At 40.1% G+C, this 15,011-nt stretch overlaps 3 pseudogenes across 3 annotated transcripts; all 3 read right to left on the bottom strand.

The window, feature by feature from the left end:
* Positions 1 to 3,366: 3,366 nt before the first annotated feature.
* On the bottom strand, positions 3,367 to 4,359 carry LOC310722166 (trace amine-associated receptor 13c pseudogene; annotated as a pseudogene). Its single transcript has one exon. The product of its transcript is annotated as a trace amine-associated receptor 13c pseudogene (transcript).
* A 2,652-nt stretch (positions 4,360 to 7,011) lies between these two features.
* Positions 7,012 to 8,157, bottom strand: LOC310722316 (trace amine-associated receptor 13c pseudogene; annotated as a pseudogene). The gene has a single exon. The product of its transcript is annotated as a trace amine-associated receptor 13c pseudogene (transcript).
* A 3,103-nt stretch (positions 8,158 to 11,260) lies between these two features.
* Positions 11,261 to 12,253, bottom strand: LOC310722172 (trace amine-associated receptor 13c pseudogene; annotated as a pseudogene). Its single transcript has one exon. The product of its transcript is annotated as a trace amine-associated receptor 13c pseudogene (transcript).
* Positions 12,254 to 15,011: the final 2,758 nt, after the last annotated feature.

The following is a 15,011-nucleotide window of genomic DNA, read 5'->3' as shown; positions in this document are numbered from 1 at the left end:
GTAATAAGACACTAATAGATATTTCTTAATCTGCTCTGGTGCTTTATATAGTTTAAAAATTGATCACACCCCCTAATTTGAATAACTGAATAAATAATATGTCATGCCTTGTTGGAACAAAATAACTAAAGTAAACAGCAGAACAGTCTCATGTGTTTCTGGCTTTGATTCTTCAAACTTCATTAATATGAAACTAAAACAAATTGTATTTGCAATGTAGTGAACATTAGAGAAGTAGACTAACAGCTAAAATTTCCCTACCTACATTTAAATGTTAACAGTTCCTGAAAAAAGTGGGTGACGTACACAATTTTAATATTTTTGGAAAGAAGACACTGAGCTTCACTGACCATTATTCAAAGTCGATAACTTTTAAAAACATAATAAGTTATAGATGATGAATTGCCATGGATAATCATTTCCTGCGTTGAACATCTTTTTTTTTTTTTTACATATAAATACATGAAATCAGTCCTGGAGCAATCCAGAAAAGTACTGGTTTGAAAGCCACATGTCTCTTGAGTTTATATTTTACATTTTATGATGTCATCACAAATGAGATTCCTACAAACATTTATCTGAGACAATATCTGATCCTTTTCTCCCTCCCCCTGTTTAAGAGCCACCTGCTAAACTCAGGTGTCCTTTCACTCAGTCTGCATATAAATTAATGGCAGGGTTTGTTAACCCATGGCCAGCTCCAGCGAGCTCCCTTCTCGGTTTCCGCCGGGCATAGTTGCAGACCAGGAGGACTCGCTGCCTCTCTCAAGGCCACTAGAGCTATACCAGGGCTCTAGGCTCAGAGGTCAGTCTTGAGAGGCTAATACCCTACCTAGCAGCCTGGAAAGCTCTGCCGGACCTGTCCCAGTGGGTCCTTCGCAATGTAGAACAAGACTATTCAATTTAATTCAATTCAGGTCTCGTCTGCCCCATTTCGACATGGTCCTTCCTACTCTAGTGGGAACCGAGCAGGCTCTGGTCATGGAACAAGAAGTAAGCACTCTACTGAGAAAGGAGGCCATTGAGGTGGTCCCTTAATCAAAATGAGAGTACAGGTTTTACAGCCGGTACTTCATAGTTCCCAAAAAGGATGGTGGGTTGCGTGGGTTCCCCCTAGGTTCAAGAGGCTGACTCTCAAGCAGGTTGTGTCTCAGATTAGATCTGAGGACTGGTTTGTTTTGGTAGATCTTAAGGATGCATTCCATGTATCTATCCTTCCTTCTCACAGGAAGCTCCTAAGTTTCACTTTTGAGGCCGAAGCTTACCAGTATCGAGTTCTTCCGTTTGGCCAAGCCCTCTCACACTGCACCTTTACAAAGTGTGTCGATGCTCGTCTGCTACGGCCCTCCGAGGAGAGCTTTCCCTGACATAAGCAGACCTTGAGCAGATGGATCATCAATGCCGCATCCCCTTACGAGGACCAGGTTCTAAAACCTGGAGCACAGTGCCACTCCTGGCCCCTCTGTCCTTCAGCCTAGCTGTGCCTATACACACTAGTCAGGGACTGGTCAGGCTGGTGTGATTGGACACTCATTCCCAAAGCGTTCCGATGCAGCTCGCGTTTCTGAAAGGGAACGTCTCTGTTAGATATGTAACCCTAGTTCCCTGAGGAAAAGAAATGCTGCATCTCTATGCCACACTGCCTAAGCTGGCACCCGCTTCCCTTCAGGTGCATTTTGTACTTCCTGGTCATGATGTCACCCCACCATTGATGGATAGAGTCCAATTTGTGACTAATTACACATTATTTCAGAGCGTGAACACATTCCCAAAGCGTTTCGACACAGCGTCTCATTCCCTCTGGAAACTGGGGTTACATACGTAACTTAAAATCGTTTGTAAACACAGTTTGCCTCCATGAATGCAGGTTAAATCTCTATCATAAAAAAAAGAAGGTATGCGTGAACATGATCCAGAAATGCCTGCATCCTCTCTGGGCCAAAACTCTTTTAAAATGTACTGAGAAAAAGTGGAAAACTGTTCTGTGGTCAGATAAATCAAAATGCTGATTTATTTTTGGGAACCATGGACACCACGTCCTCCAGACTAAAGAGGAGAGGGACCATCTTGGTTATTATAAGCATTCAGTTCCAAAAGCCACATTTCTGATAGTATGGTGGTGCATTATTGCCTGTGCCTATTTGCTCAATGCTGAATGCTATTGTTACATGTCTATGCGGTTTTTCCTACTTTCCCCATCCCCTTGTGTTGGCTCGGTTTTTGGCTCTCTACTTTATATATGGGTGGAGTCACCTGTTATTAGTAGTGGAGGTCTGAAAAAAAAAAGGACCAATAAAGAGCAAGAGCCTGACCAGAGAAGACAATGCTAACTGCAAACTGCATCTATTACAATAGCATGACTTAATAGTTAAAGAGTCTGGGGGCTGAACTGACCTGTCTGCATTCTAGACATTTCACTATTACATTTGGTGCAATATGAAATCAAAAATAAACCTAGAACTGTTTAGCAGCTAGAAACCTGTATCACACTTACATGGGAAAATGTCTCAAAACTTCAGCAACTGCTCTCCTCAGATCCCAGATGTATACGGACAGAAGACGTCATGCTACACAGTGGGAAACACGGCTCTGTAACAACATATTTGTGACGTGTTGCAGCCATCAAAGTCAAAAGGACATTGTTTGATTGGATAGAAACTCCAACCTAAAAATGTGCACCTGAGGGAAACGCTATGAAATGAAGATTATTTACTGTTGGGAATAATATAATACATAATCATGGACAAAATGATAATAGAACATCAGTCCGTTTAGTTCAGTAGAGAACGCCTTGCTGGCCCTGATGGACCCACACTGTCTGTACATTAGCATTGATTTGATTTGATTTATTCACTATAGGATTTTCTTGCTGGCTTTAAAAATAATTGATCATTTAAACTTTTTTATTATTCCTTCTCTGGTCTGTTAGAAATCTGTGTTATTTGTCTGTATATTTTAATCTGTACATTTTTGTATAAATGATCTTCTGTAATATAAAACATCAAAATATACAACATAATCAGCCACAACATGAAACCACCAGCCTGTTATTCAGTAGATTCTCTTTGTGATGCAAAACACCTCTGACCCACTGAGGTCTGAACACCTCTGAATGTGTGGTGTGCTTTCTAACACCAAGACGTTAGCAGCAGATAGTTTTAGTACTGTTCATGGCAAAAAGTGCGTCCATAAATCAGACTTGCGGTATAAAAATGAATAAAAACAACTCACATTATGACATAGTACAGCACACTACATTATTTATTTATATCTTCTGGTGGGAATTAGATTTGTAATATAAACCAAAATGATTTCTAATTTAAAAGCAGCATTTGACATCATAAGAAGTAAAATAAAATATGCTTTTCATGAAAGAACATTGATTAATGCAGAATCTGTTTGGAATATTTGCAGAGTTATAATTAATTTAATGCACCTCCTAAACCACGAATAAAACAGAGCGTAAATAACTGGATTAATGGTGGAATTCAGATAAAGCACCATCACAAGTATCTGAAATATTGCTGCTTGTAGTTCAATAATGTCACCTAACAAACTGTAAATAAAATACGGAAGTAAACACGCCAGAAACACAGACACTAAAATGCCGAGGACTTTGGCTGCTTTTCTCTCAGATTTCATGGAGTGGGAGGTGATTTTCTGTGTTTGAGGTCGTGTGTGATTATTAAGCTCTCTGATAGCAGTGGCGTGTTTCTTAGCGATCAGAAAAACCCGACTGTACAATATGATTATGACAGAAAGTGGAAATATAAATGATACAACAAGATCAATTACAGACCAAAACTCATTTACAATGAAAAAACACTCTCCAGGACACATAACAGAACTTGTGAAGTTTCCAGTGAAATATAAAAGTGCTAAGATATAAATGCCCAGTACGCACCAGTCAGAAACAATTACAATACAACTGATCCTCACTGATACTTTGTTCATGTAGAAAAAAGGGTGTGAAAGAGCCAAATAGCGATCCACAGAGATCAGAGCGATATTATAGATTGATATAATTGACAGGAAATTGACAATAAAACAAAAAATGGTGCAAAAATCTTTCACAAAAATCCAGCATCTTTCAATAATCCTGATTAACATTAATGGCATTGAAAATGCACCAACAAGGAAATCCGACACGGCCAGTGAGAGCACGAGCATGTTGGTCAGTGTGTGAAGCTGCTTGAAGTGAAGAACAGAGATGATGACGAGCAGATTTCCACACACTGTTAGAAGAACCACAGCAGCTGAACACACGTACAGTAAGATATAAACTGCAGGAGATACAGATCTCTCTGGACAGGAGAAATGCTCACAGAGATCAGAGAGATTCAACTCTGTCATGTTCATGAAAACATCAGGTTTATAGTAAAACAGTAAACGTAAAAAGTCTCAAATTAATGTTTCTCAAGCAGCTTTGGTGCTTTATATAGTTTAGAAATGGATCACACCCCCTAATTAGAATAACTGCATAATTAATATGATGTAATGCCTTTTTGGAACAGAAGGACTGAAGTAACAGCAGAATATCTCTCCTGTCTCATGTAGTCCTGAGAGAGCACATACAACCCCAATTCCACAAAAAAGTTAAGACACTTTGGAAAATGTGAATAAAAACAGAATAACTTGCAAATCTCATAAATCCATGTTTTATTCACAATAGAACTTAAAAAATATCAAATGTTTAAACTAAGGAAATGTACCATTTTATGAAAATAATAAGCTAATTTTGAATTTAAAGGATGAACCACGTCTCCAAAAAGTTGGAAAAAGTAAGATGCTAGGGACAAGAGACAAGGGTGAAAATCAATATATGATGCCTGTGATCTTTAGGCCCTCAGATGGCACTTCATTTGAAACAGCCACGATATCAAAGATGGCGAAAGATAGCGGCGTGGCAGCAGCTCGCAGGGGCCTCTCTGGATCCAAAAATGGTGCTTTACTGTATTTAGTCTGACTTTTCATAATACATCGACACCAGAGAAAGCTGTGTTCATGCATTCGACCCCCAGACGCTGTTACAGTACAGGAATCATGCAACGACTAATCTGATGATGTAATTAATAATTTTTGTGACCTCGGCTTGTTGCACAACCTAGGCCACAAAGACCAGGCCCCCAGCCCTCGGTGTCACCGGATTCCGGTGGCCAGGATAGGGGACATCGGAAGCGCTGCTCAAGGAAGTGGAAGCGCTGCAAGCGGGTGGCTGTCCGTGCTAGGCTAAAGGCTAACCTTAGCCATCCGGCTCTCCCGTCCAAAGTCTGCTCCCTGGACAATAAATTGGATTATTCAGATGAAAAAGTGCATGCTCTGCTAAAACAAAGAGACTCCACCTCCAGAGGAGGGGAAAAGGCAGCCATAAGAACAGCAAGGGCCAAACTGTCCTGTGCCATCAGAGAGGCAAAGCGCGCACATGCCAAGAGAATCCACAGCCACTTCCAGGACAGCGGAGACACCCGGTGCATGTGGCAGGGCATCCAGGCGATCACGAACTACAAGACAACTTCACCTGCTTGTGACCATGACGCCACCTCCCAGATGCACTGAACAACTTTTATGGCCGGTTTGAGGTACAGAACAATGTGGAGGCGAGGTAGACCACCCCCCTCCCAATTATCAGGTGCTTTGTCTAACCACAGCTGAAGTGAGGAAAACTATATGCAGAGTTAACCCACAGAAGTCTGCTAGACCAGACAACATTCCTAGCAGAGTGCTGAGGGAAGGTGCAGAACAGTTAGCAATTGTCTTCACTGACATCTTCAACATGTCCCTGAGCAGCAACGTTGTTCCCACGTGCCTCGAGACAATGACCATCGTCCCCATGCCAAAGAAGTCTACAGTCTCCTGCCTCAATGTCATTCTTACCGTTGCACTCGCACCCATTGTGATAAACTGCTTTGAGAGGCTTGTGATGAGTCACATCAAGACCCAGCTTTCACCCTTACTAGACCCCATGCAGTTTGCCATCTACATGACTCACCATGTGGCCCTCACCCACCTGGACAACAAGGACACCTACGTATGAATGCTGTTCATAGACTTCAGCTCAACATTCAACACAATCAGCATCTGATTGAGAAGTTGAGCCTACTGGGCCTGAACACCTCCCTCTGTAACTGTATCCTGGACTTCCTGACTGGGAGACCTTGTATATCTGAGAAAGACAATGCTAACTGCATACTGCAGGGGTGTCGAACTCAGGCCCGTGGGCCAGATTTGGTCTGTTTTGTCTGCATTCTAGACATTACACCATTTCAAAACATTTGATGCATCAAGAAATAAAAAAAAAAAACAACATAGAAAACCCAGAACTGTTTAGCAGCTAGAAATCTGTATCATATGGGACAACATTCCTCTCTCAAAACTTCAGCTGAGATGTATACAGACAGAAGACATGGGGTGGTGGTAGCTCAGTGGTTAAGGCAGTAGACTTTGGATCAGAAGGTCACGGGTTGTAATCCCACCACATTGCTGCCACTACTGGGCCCTTGAGCAAGAGTTTAGGTCAGTAGAAAACGCCCTGATGGACCCACACTGTCTGTACATTAGCATAGATTTGATTTATTCACTGTAGGTTTTTCTTGCTGGCTTTGAAAATAATTCATCATTTAAATATTTTGATTATTCCTTCTCTGGTCTGTATATATTAATCTGTACAATTCTTCACGTCCCTGTATAAATGATCTTCTGTAATAAAAAACATCAAAGCACAACATGAAACCACCAGCCTGTTATTCAGTAGATTCTCTTTGTGATGCAAAACACCTCTGACCCACTGAGGTCTGAACACCTCTGAATGTGTGGTGTGCTTTCTAACACCAAGACGTTAGCAGCAGATAGTTTTAGTACTGTTCATGGCAAAAAGTGCGTCCATAAATCAGACTTGCGGTATAAAAATGAATAAAAACAACTCACATTATGACATAGTACAGCACACTACATTATTTATTTATATCTTCTATATAAACTAAATTATTTCCAATATAAAAGCAACAATTGACATCAAAAGGAGTAAAATAAAATATGCTTTTTTAATGAAAGAACATTGATTAATGCAGAATCTGTTTGGAATATTTGCAGAGTTATAATTAATTTAATGCACCTCCTAAACCACGGATAAAACAGAGCGTAAATAACCGGATTAATGGTGGAATTCAGATAAAACACCATCACAAGTATCTCAAATATTGCTGCTTGTATTGCCATAACACTCCCTAACAAACTGTAAATAAAATAAGGAAGTAAACACGCCAGAAACACAGACACTAAAATCCCGAGGACTTTGGCTGCTTTTCTCTCAGATTTCATGGAGTGGGAGATGATTTTCTGTGTTTGAGGTCGTGTGTGATTATTAAGCTCTCTGATAGCAGTGGCGTGTTTCTTAGCGATCAGAAAAACCCGACTGTACAATATGATTATGACAGAAAATGGAAATATGAATGATATTACAAGATTAGTTATAAACCAAAGCTCGTTCAGATAGAGCAAACACTCTCCAGGACACATGACAAAACCTGTGAAGTTTCCATTAAAATAAATGAGTGCTAGGACATAAGTCACCACTACACACCAGTCAAAAACAATTACAATACAACTGACGTTCACTGATACTCTGTTCATGTAGAAAAAGGGTGTGAAAGAACCAAATAGCGATCCACAGAGATCAGAGCGATATTATAGATGGATATAATTGTGACAAAATTGCCAATAAACCAAAAGACAGTGCAGAAAATCTTCCCAAAAATCCAACACGTTTCAATCGACCAGATTAACACCGGCGGCATCACTAAAGCGCCGACGAGGAAATCCGACACGGCCAGAGAGAGCACGAGCATGTTGGTCGGTGTGTGAAGCTGCTTGAAGTGAAGAACAGAGATGATGATGAGCAGATTTCCACACACTGTTAGAAGAACCACAGCAGCTGAACACACGTACAGTAAGATATAAACTGCAGGAGATACAGATCTCTCTGGACAGGAGAAATGCTCACAGCGATCAAGTAGGTTAAACTCTGTCAGGTTCATGCTGAAAGAAATTCCTCATATACTGGATTTAATGACAGAACTGAAACGACTGGTGGTTTTATAGATTGTAGATTACTCACGCCCCCTGGGTTTGAGTGGCAGCATATGCAGACATATAATGTCATTCCTTTTTGGAACAAAAGGTCTAGTAGGTAGAAATGAAATAATTAAACCTTCATGAGTTAAAGCTTGAGTGACTTTTTTTAACTGGCAGTGTAAAATTCAGTAGGGTGAAAAAGGAATCCTCTAAATGCACGTGCTGTAGAACACAAAGCAGGAAACTTGAGCTTGTGTTCTACAGAAATGCCATTAGAAATGCCAATAGGACACAAAATGGGTGTTTAGAAAAGAAGGGAAAAAAAAAACAGATTAACAAATGCATAAAAATAGAGATGTACTTTAAAAACTTGCAAACTCCATCAGTGCTGTCATAAAGGATAATCTCAGGAGGTGTTGCACCAAAGGGCATTTATGAGGACCATTCACTGTGGACTTTGTGGAAACACGTTCGGGCTTCTATCCAATCAGATTGTCCATCACATCAAGTATTGCCACAAGGTCAGAAATAAACTGTGGGCTTTTGCTTGATTTAAAACCATGCTGCTTTAAGCTGTTGCTTTAACCAATCATACAGTGATTTGGTCACTCCAACGCCCCCTAGCCAGCATCCAGTCACACTGGTATTTTCACATCCTTTGATTGGATAGTCAGAGGGTGCACTAGTCAGAGCTTGCAAGTTGCATCTGTAGCAAACTTCATCTGTATCAAACATATTAATTTAGATTTACATTACACTTTTAAGGACATTTACAAGATAGATCTTCCAAGAAAAGCTGGACATCGTGCGTAAAGGCCAGCCAAGACAGTTCAAAACAATTGTTAAGTTTTTTCCATGATCCACTTATACTTTTGCACTTACTTTCGGGCTCAGAGTCTGGGAGATGCCCTCAGCCAGGCCCAGAGGTTTAGGAAAAGGTTTTCTGATGGGGTAACCGAAAAGTCACTTAAATTCTGCAGCAAAGCCCAAGTCGCTGGAGCAGACGCACTTTGGGGCTCCAGGCAGTCATGGACCACTCAAAGGCTTTGCCTAAGAGGTGAAAATTGATGTAGGCAATCTTCACCTGGTCGGTCAGGAATAAGGATAGTTGCAATTCAAAAGCAAAGGAGCACTGGATGAGAAAACCATGACAGGGACTGAGATCTCCCGAGCAGCACTGGAGCAGTAAGTGCCAAAGCTTCTGCCAACATGGTGGAGCGGTGGCCAGGGGGGGATAGGATCCTGAGCCAATACAGGTGCAGGCAGAAGTTAATCAACAAGTCGCTGGATAGGGTTGCCGAGCACGGCTCAGAGACTAAGGGGAGCAGACATTTGCATTTGAATAGTCATCTTGACTGGTTGAATGTGGTACATTGGTTTAGCAAGGGGTACCTTGTAATGCTCCATTTTTTGCTGGTGCATGAGATCTCAGGATTTGCCTCTTTCTGCTGGGTTCATGGCTGGCTTGTTTGTTATTTTAGAGTTGGTGCTTGAACCAGGGTCAACTGCATGAGATGCAGGAGCTCTATCATTCTGCCACAGGAGGTGTGTGAACTCAAATGCAGAGACAGACTCTGAAATGTAAAAACACTTTGCCCTGAGCCTGTCCTTTTTGCTCTCCAAAAACTGGACATTGGCTAACAGGTGCTATTCAGAGGCACATGATGTGCACAAGCCCTAAGCCTGTTCCTAATGCTTCCTAATGTTAATAATGCCTTAAATCCAACAGATGTTCTAACTTTTTGTAGAGTTTTTTTCTCACCCTCATGCTGATATCAACTAAGAATGTGGATAAGCTTTAAGCCTTATTACTGCACCCCACTTTTGTACAAACTAACTGACTGTATTTAAACCCCAATTCAAAGGAAGTTGGGACAATGTGCAAAATGTAACTAGAGACAGAATGCAATGATTTGCAAATCTCATAAATCCACATTTTATTGAAAATAAAACATCAAAAAACATCAAATGTTTAAACTGAGAATATTTACCATGTTAAGGAAAAACTAATGCACCATCATACTATCAGAGATGACTTTTTAAACTGGGTGCTGATAACAAGCTGGTCCCTCTCCTCTTTTGTACAGAAAACAGGGTGTCAATGGTTTTGTGTCACCACAGAACAGTTTTCCATTCTGTCTCAGTTCATTTTAAAAGAGTTTTGGCCCAGAGAAGATGGTGGTGTTTCTGAATCATGTTCATGCAGTCTTTTACAGATTGAAGCTCTGCCCATCTTTACTTCTGAGAGACTCTTCCTCTCTAAGATGCACTGTTTATATTTAATCATCTCACTGACCTGCAGACAATAATCCCTATTAGTTGCTTAATGTTTTTCCAACTGTTTAATTTTAATAACACTAATTTTTTAAACAGTTTTATTGCTCCGTCCCAACTTTTTTGAGACGTGTTTCAGCCATCAAACCATCAATTACTTTGTTTTTTCCTTAAAATGGTATATATTCTCAGTTCAAACATTTGACATGATTTCTATGTTTTTTTGTGAATAAAATATGGGTTTATGAAATTTGAAAATCATTACATTCTGTGTTTATTGACATTTTACACAGTGTCCCCACTTTTTTTTTGGAATTGGGTTTGTACACCATACTGATTCAGTAAACCATACTAACTTAATGCTTATTTTTCTGAATTCCCCTTTTAACTTTACTCTTATATTTTAATGCATATTAATCATATTTATGATGTAAATTAAACATTCTAGTTTGAATGCAATAAGAGGCTTTTTCCTTATTCCTTGCACGTTGCAGTCATCAAATACAGAAGATTATTCACTCTCATTGAAAAAGAAGGAAAATTCTACTGCTGCTCTTTTGTTATCTAATAACTGTGTCTAGAAAAGAGATTCAATGGAATATTTGCAGAGTTACACTTTATTTTATTCACCAACGTAAAACAATCGGCAAACAGTAGTCATAATTTAAAGCCCATTTCTGAGTTTGCTATCAATATTTATTTTGGAATATTTTGCAAAGTGTAATAAGCAACTGTGATAATAGTCTCACTACAGTACAGTGTGTATGTTACTATACTGATTTTGAGAATTTGATTATATAGATATTTGTAATTACAACATTTAACAATATCATTAAAACCTTTCAAAAAACAAATTCATGAAAGTATATTAATCCATGTAAAAAAGAGGAATTATAAAGGATTTAACAGGAAATATTCATGAAAGAACATTGATTAATGCAGAGTCTGTTTGGAATATTTGCAGAGTTATAATTATTGTAACACACCTCCTAAACCACGGATAAAACAGAGCGTAAATAACTGGATTGATGGTGGAATTTAGATAAACCACGATCATAAGCCTCTGAATAGTTTCTGCCTGCAGGTCAATAACACCACCTAATAAACTGTAAATATAATAAGGAAGTAAACACGCCAGAAACACAGACACTAAAATGCCGAGGACTTTGGCTGCTTTTCTCTCAGATTTCATGGAGTGGGAGGTGATTTTCTGTGTTTGAGGTCGTGTGTGATTATTAAGCTCTCTGATAGCAGTGGCGTGTTTCTTAGCGATCAGAAAAACCAGACTGTACAATATGATTATGACAGAAAGAGGAAATATAAATGTTAGTGTAAGGTCAATAAAGGGCCAAACCTCATTGATATAAAACACACACTCTCCAGGACACATTACAGAATTTGTGAAGTTTCCATTGACATACATGAGTGCTATGATGTAGGTTACCACTACACACCAGTCAAAAACAATTACAATACAAGTGATCCTCACTGATACTCTGTTCCTGTACAGAAAAGGGTGTGAAAGGGCAAAATAGCGATCCACAGAGATCAGAGTGATGTTATAAATAGACAGGATTGTGAGGAAACAAGCAATCAACCAAAAACTGACGCAGAATCCTCTCCCAAAAATCCAGCACGACTCAATAATCCAGATTACCATTAGAGGCATCACAAAAGCACCGACAAGGAAATCCGTCACAGCCAGAGAGAACAAGAGCATGTTGGTTGGTGTGTGAAGCTGCCTAAAGTGAAAAATAGAGATGATGATGAGCAGATTTCCACACACTGTTAGAAGAACCACAGCAGCTGAACACACGTACAGTAAGATATAAACTGCAGGAGATACAGATCTCTCTGGACAGAAAGAATATATACAGTAATCTGACTGGTTAACCTCTGTCAGGTTCATACTGTCTACACCACTGAAATAAATACTTGATATTCGGATGATATCATTGTTCAACTGTAACAAGTCAGAATCAAATGAATTATGGCTGAAACTGATAGTGGTTTTATAGTCTATAAATTGCTCACACCCCCTAAATTTAAGTGGCAGCAGTTGATGTAATGCTGGAAAAAAGGCCTCGATGGTACGGTAGAGAGAATTATACCCACAATTATGTAAACCAAAGGAAAAACATTGTTATGTATAGACACACCACATACATATAAACTGTTAATGGGATATAATCTCATCAGGACTGCTTTAGTCTGGATTAGAAGGTAATGAGTTTCTACCCCCGCACTGCCATGTTGCCTCTGCTTGTAATTTCATCAAGGCCTTTAACCCTTCAAATCCTCCCGCAGTAGCAAAATAAGGCCATTAGGTGGCAGTCATGCCACTTTCCTTACTTTCCGTAGAGAATATGAGGCACATCTGAGGGCACTGGGATGAATTAAGTAAACTGACTTTTATAATTCTGGATGGAGCACAAATTTACCACTTCCATATTAAATTAAGCCTAATAAATCTGATAAAGGTGCGGGCAAACCCAAAGCTTAACTCATTCTTTTTACATTAGTTCCAGGTTTCAAAGTTTTATTTGTCGTTTGTACAATAAAATTCTTAAATGAGGCTCCAGGCAAAACTACAGCAAATATTAAATATAAAACATTTAGAAAAAAATTATATTTACATTACATTAGAACAGTTAAGAAACTAATTCATTCATCTTCAGTGATGTTACTTAAAAGTTTTCAAAAATTGTAAATAATTCGGTGAAAAGTAATGAAAGCCATCTGGTATTTTACTCCTCTATAAGTTATACTAACAATCTATGCTAAAGCCTGGAACTGTGGGCCAAATGTTTACACTAGAACTTGGATCTGGAAGCAGGAAATGTCCTTTCTGCAAGGCTGATTTAGTTTTTTCAGAGATAAATTGCTGCAACAGAAGCACCTGCATCACAAAAGCATAGAGAACAAAAGGCCTACAAGTTGCCATCAATATGCAGACTTCCGTGGAACAAAATCTATTTTGAATATCAACACAGTTCTTATGAGTACCTGCCCTATAAATAAAGACAAGTGTAAAATAAAATATTTTCAGAATAAATCCTAATGACATATTAAACGTGTACCTGTGTCTTTATAGCTTCTTCCCAAATCATTGTCCCAAACTGATAACAGGATATATTGTCAATGTATAAATAAAATTAAATAAATAGTAGAATAAAAAGCTGTGTTGTCTAATATCTTAGTAAAATGGACGACTTGGCCAGCAAACTTGCCGCCACACTGGGGTCGGTTACTAGGCTTGAAATGTAGAACAAGTGTGGATCCTACACTATTGGGCCCAGGTGGGCTGTATGTGGGTTCCCCACACTATCTAGAGCAGGGCCTAGGGTGCCCCATTCACTTTAGCCTGGATCTAGGCTAGCACACAAGGATCCCACATGGGACCATGCTTGCCCCATGTTCCAGGATGGTAACAAAAGCAGCACAAAGTACTTCATTTGCATAATGTTGCCACAAAGTGGATTCCATTGGGGGCCACTCCACATGGACCACCACTTTTAGGCTGTTTCACTAGGTCAAGAGTTAGAGTCACCTGTGTAGAGCCTGATTTTCATGAATAAAATAAACAAAAACATAAAGTCATGGTCTTCCGGGTTTGTGGTGCGCACTTCCGGAATGGATTTAGAGTCGGCGGGTGTCTTGCAGTTTTTCCCGTGCCACCGGATATTTAAGGACTCCAAGACTCTTACTCTCTGACAAATTGTCTCCTCGGTTCCCCCCCTGATTTTCCCTGAGATATTTCAGCCATTTACCTGCACTTTCCCTACTGCCTGTATGATTTATGGACTGTATTGTCGGTTTGCATTTCCATCTGACCTGCTCTGCTCTGCGCTGTTGCCAGTTTTGGTGGACTGTATGTTGTTGTGGGCCTGCGCCTGCGGTTGGCCCAGCGGGCGTAGAAGAGGGAAGACCAGAGGAGTGCAGCCCAGATATTCTTCCAGGCACTGTGACAGCGGTTGACCATAGATCCTGCTGATGGTACCATGGTCTCCTCTTCTCGAGAGTAAAATACGGGTGGAAGGTTACAGAATTCAATCCAGAGGTTGGTGGTGAATTGAGGACCTTCATCAGACACAATATTACTGGGGAGACAATAAACTTTCTTTCGGCTTTCTTCCATTAGGGGTCGCCACAGTGGATCATCTGCATGTTTGATTTGGCACGTTTTTACGCTGGATGACATTCCTAACGCAACCCTCCCCAATTAATCCGGGCTTGGGACCGGCACTGAAAGTGGCTGGGGTTGGTTCCCTGACCGGGGTTATATTACTGGAGAGACAATGTAGCCAAAAAACATGCTGAAGCAGAAGTCAGGCCATTTCTTTGATCGAGAGGAGTTTGGGAAGTGGTATAAAGTGATCCATTTTGGATATCCGATCTATTATCGAAAGGATGGTAGTTTGGCTGGCGAGGGGGAATAGCATGGTAGCAAAATCTAAAGCTAAGTTGGTTTATGGTTAACTGGGGACAGGAAAAGAACAAAACAGATCGGCTGAACAGGACCTTAGGGTCTTGTACTGGGCACAAATGGGATAGGCAGCCACAAACTGCTGAACATCATCTTTGATGATGGGCCACCAAAAGCGTTGCTACAGGTGGGTCAAGGTCCGAGTAGTGCCCATGTGGTAGAGAGGTGAACGCTATGGTAC

Source organism: Silurus aristotelis (genome assembly GCF_946808225.1).
Source record: "Silurus aristotelis genome assembly, chromosome: 28".
NCBI lineage: Eukaryota > Metazoa > Chordata > Actinopteri > Siluriformes > Siluridae > Silurus > Silurus aristotelis.
The sequence above is the reverse complement of the archived record's forward strand: the minus strand, read 5'-3'. Positions and strand labels throughout refer to the sequence as shown.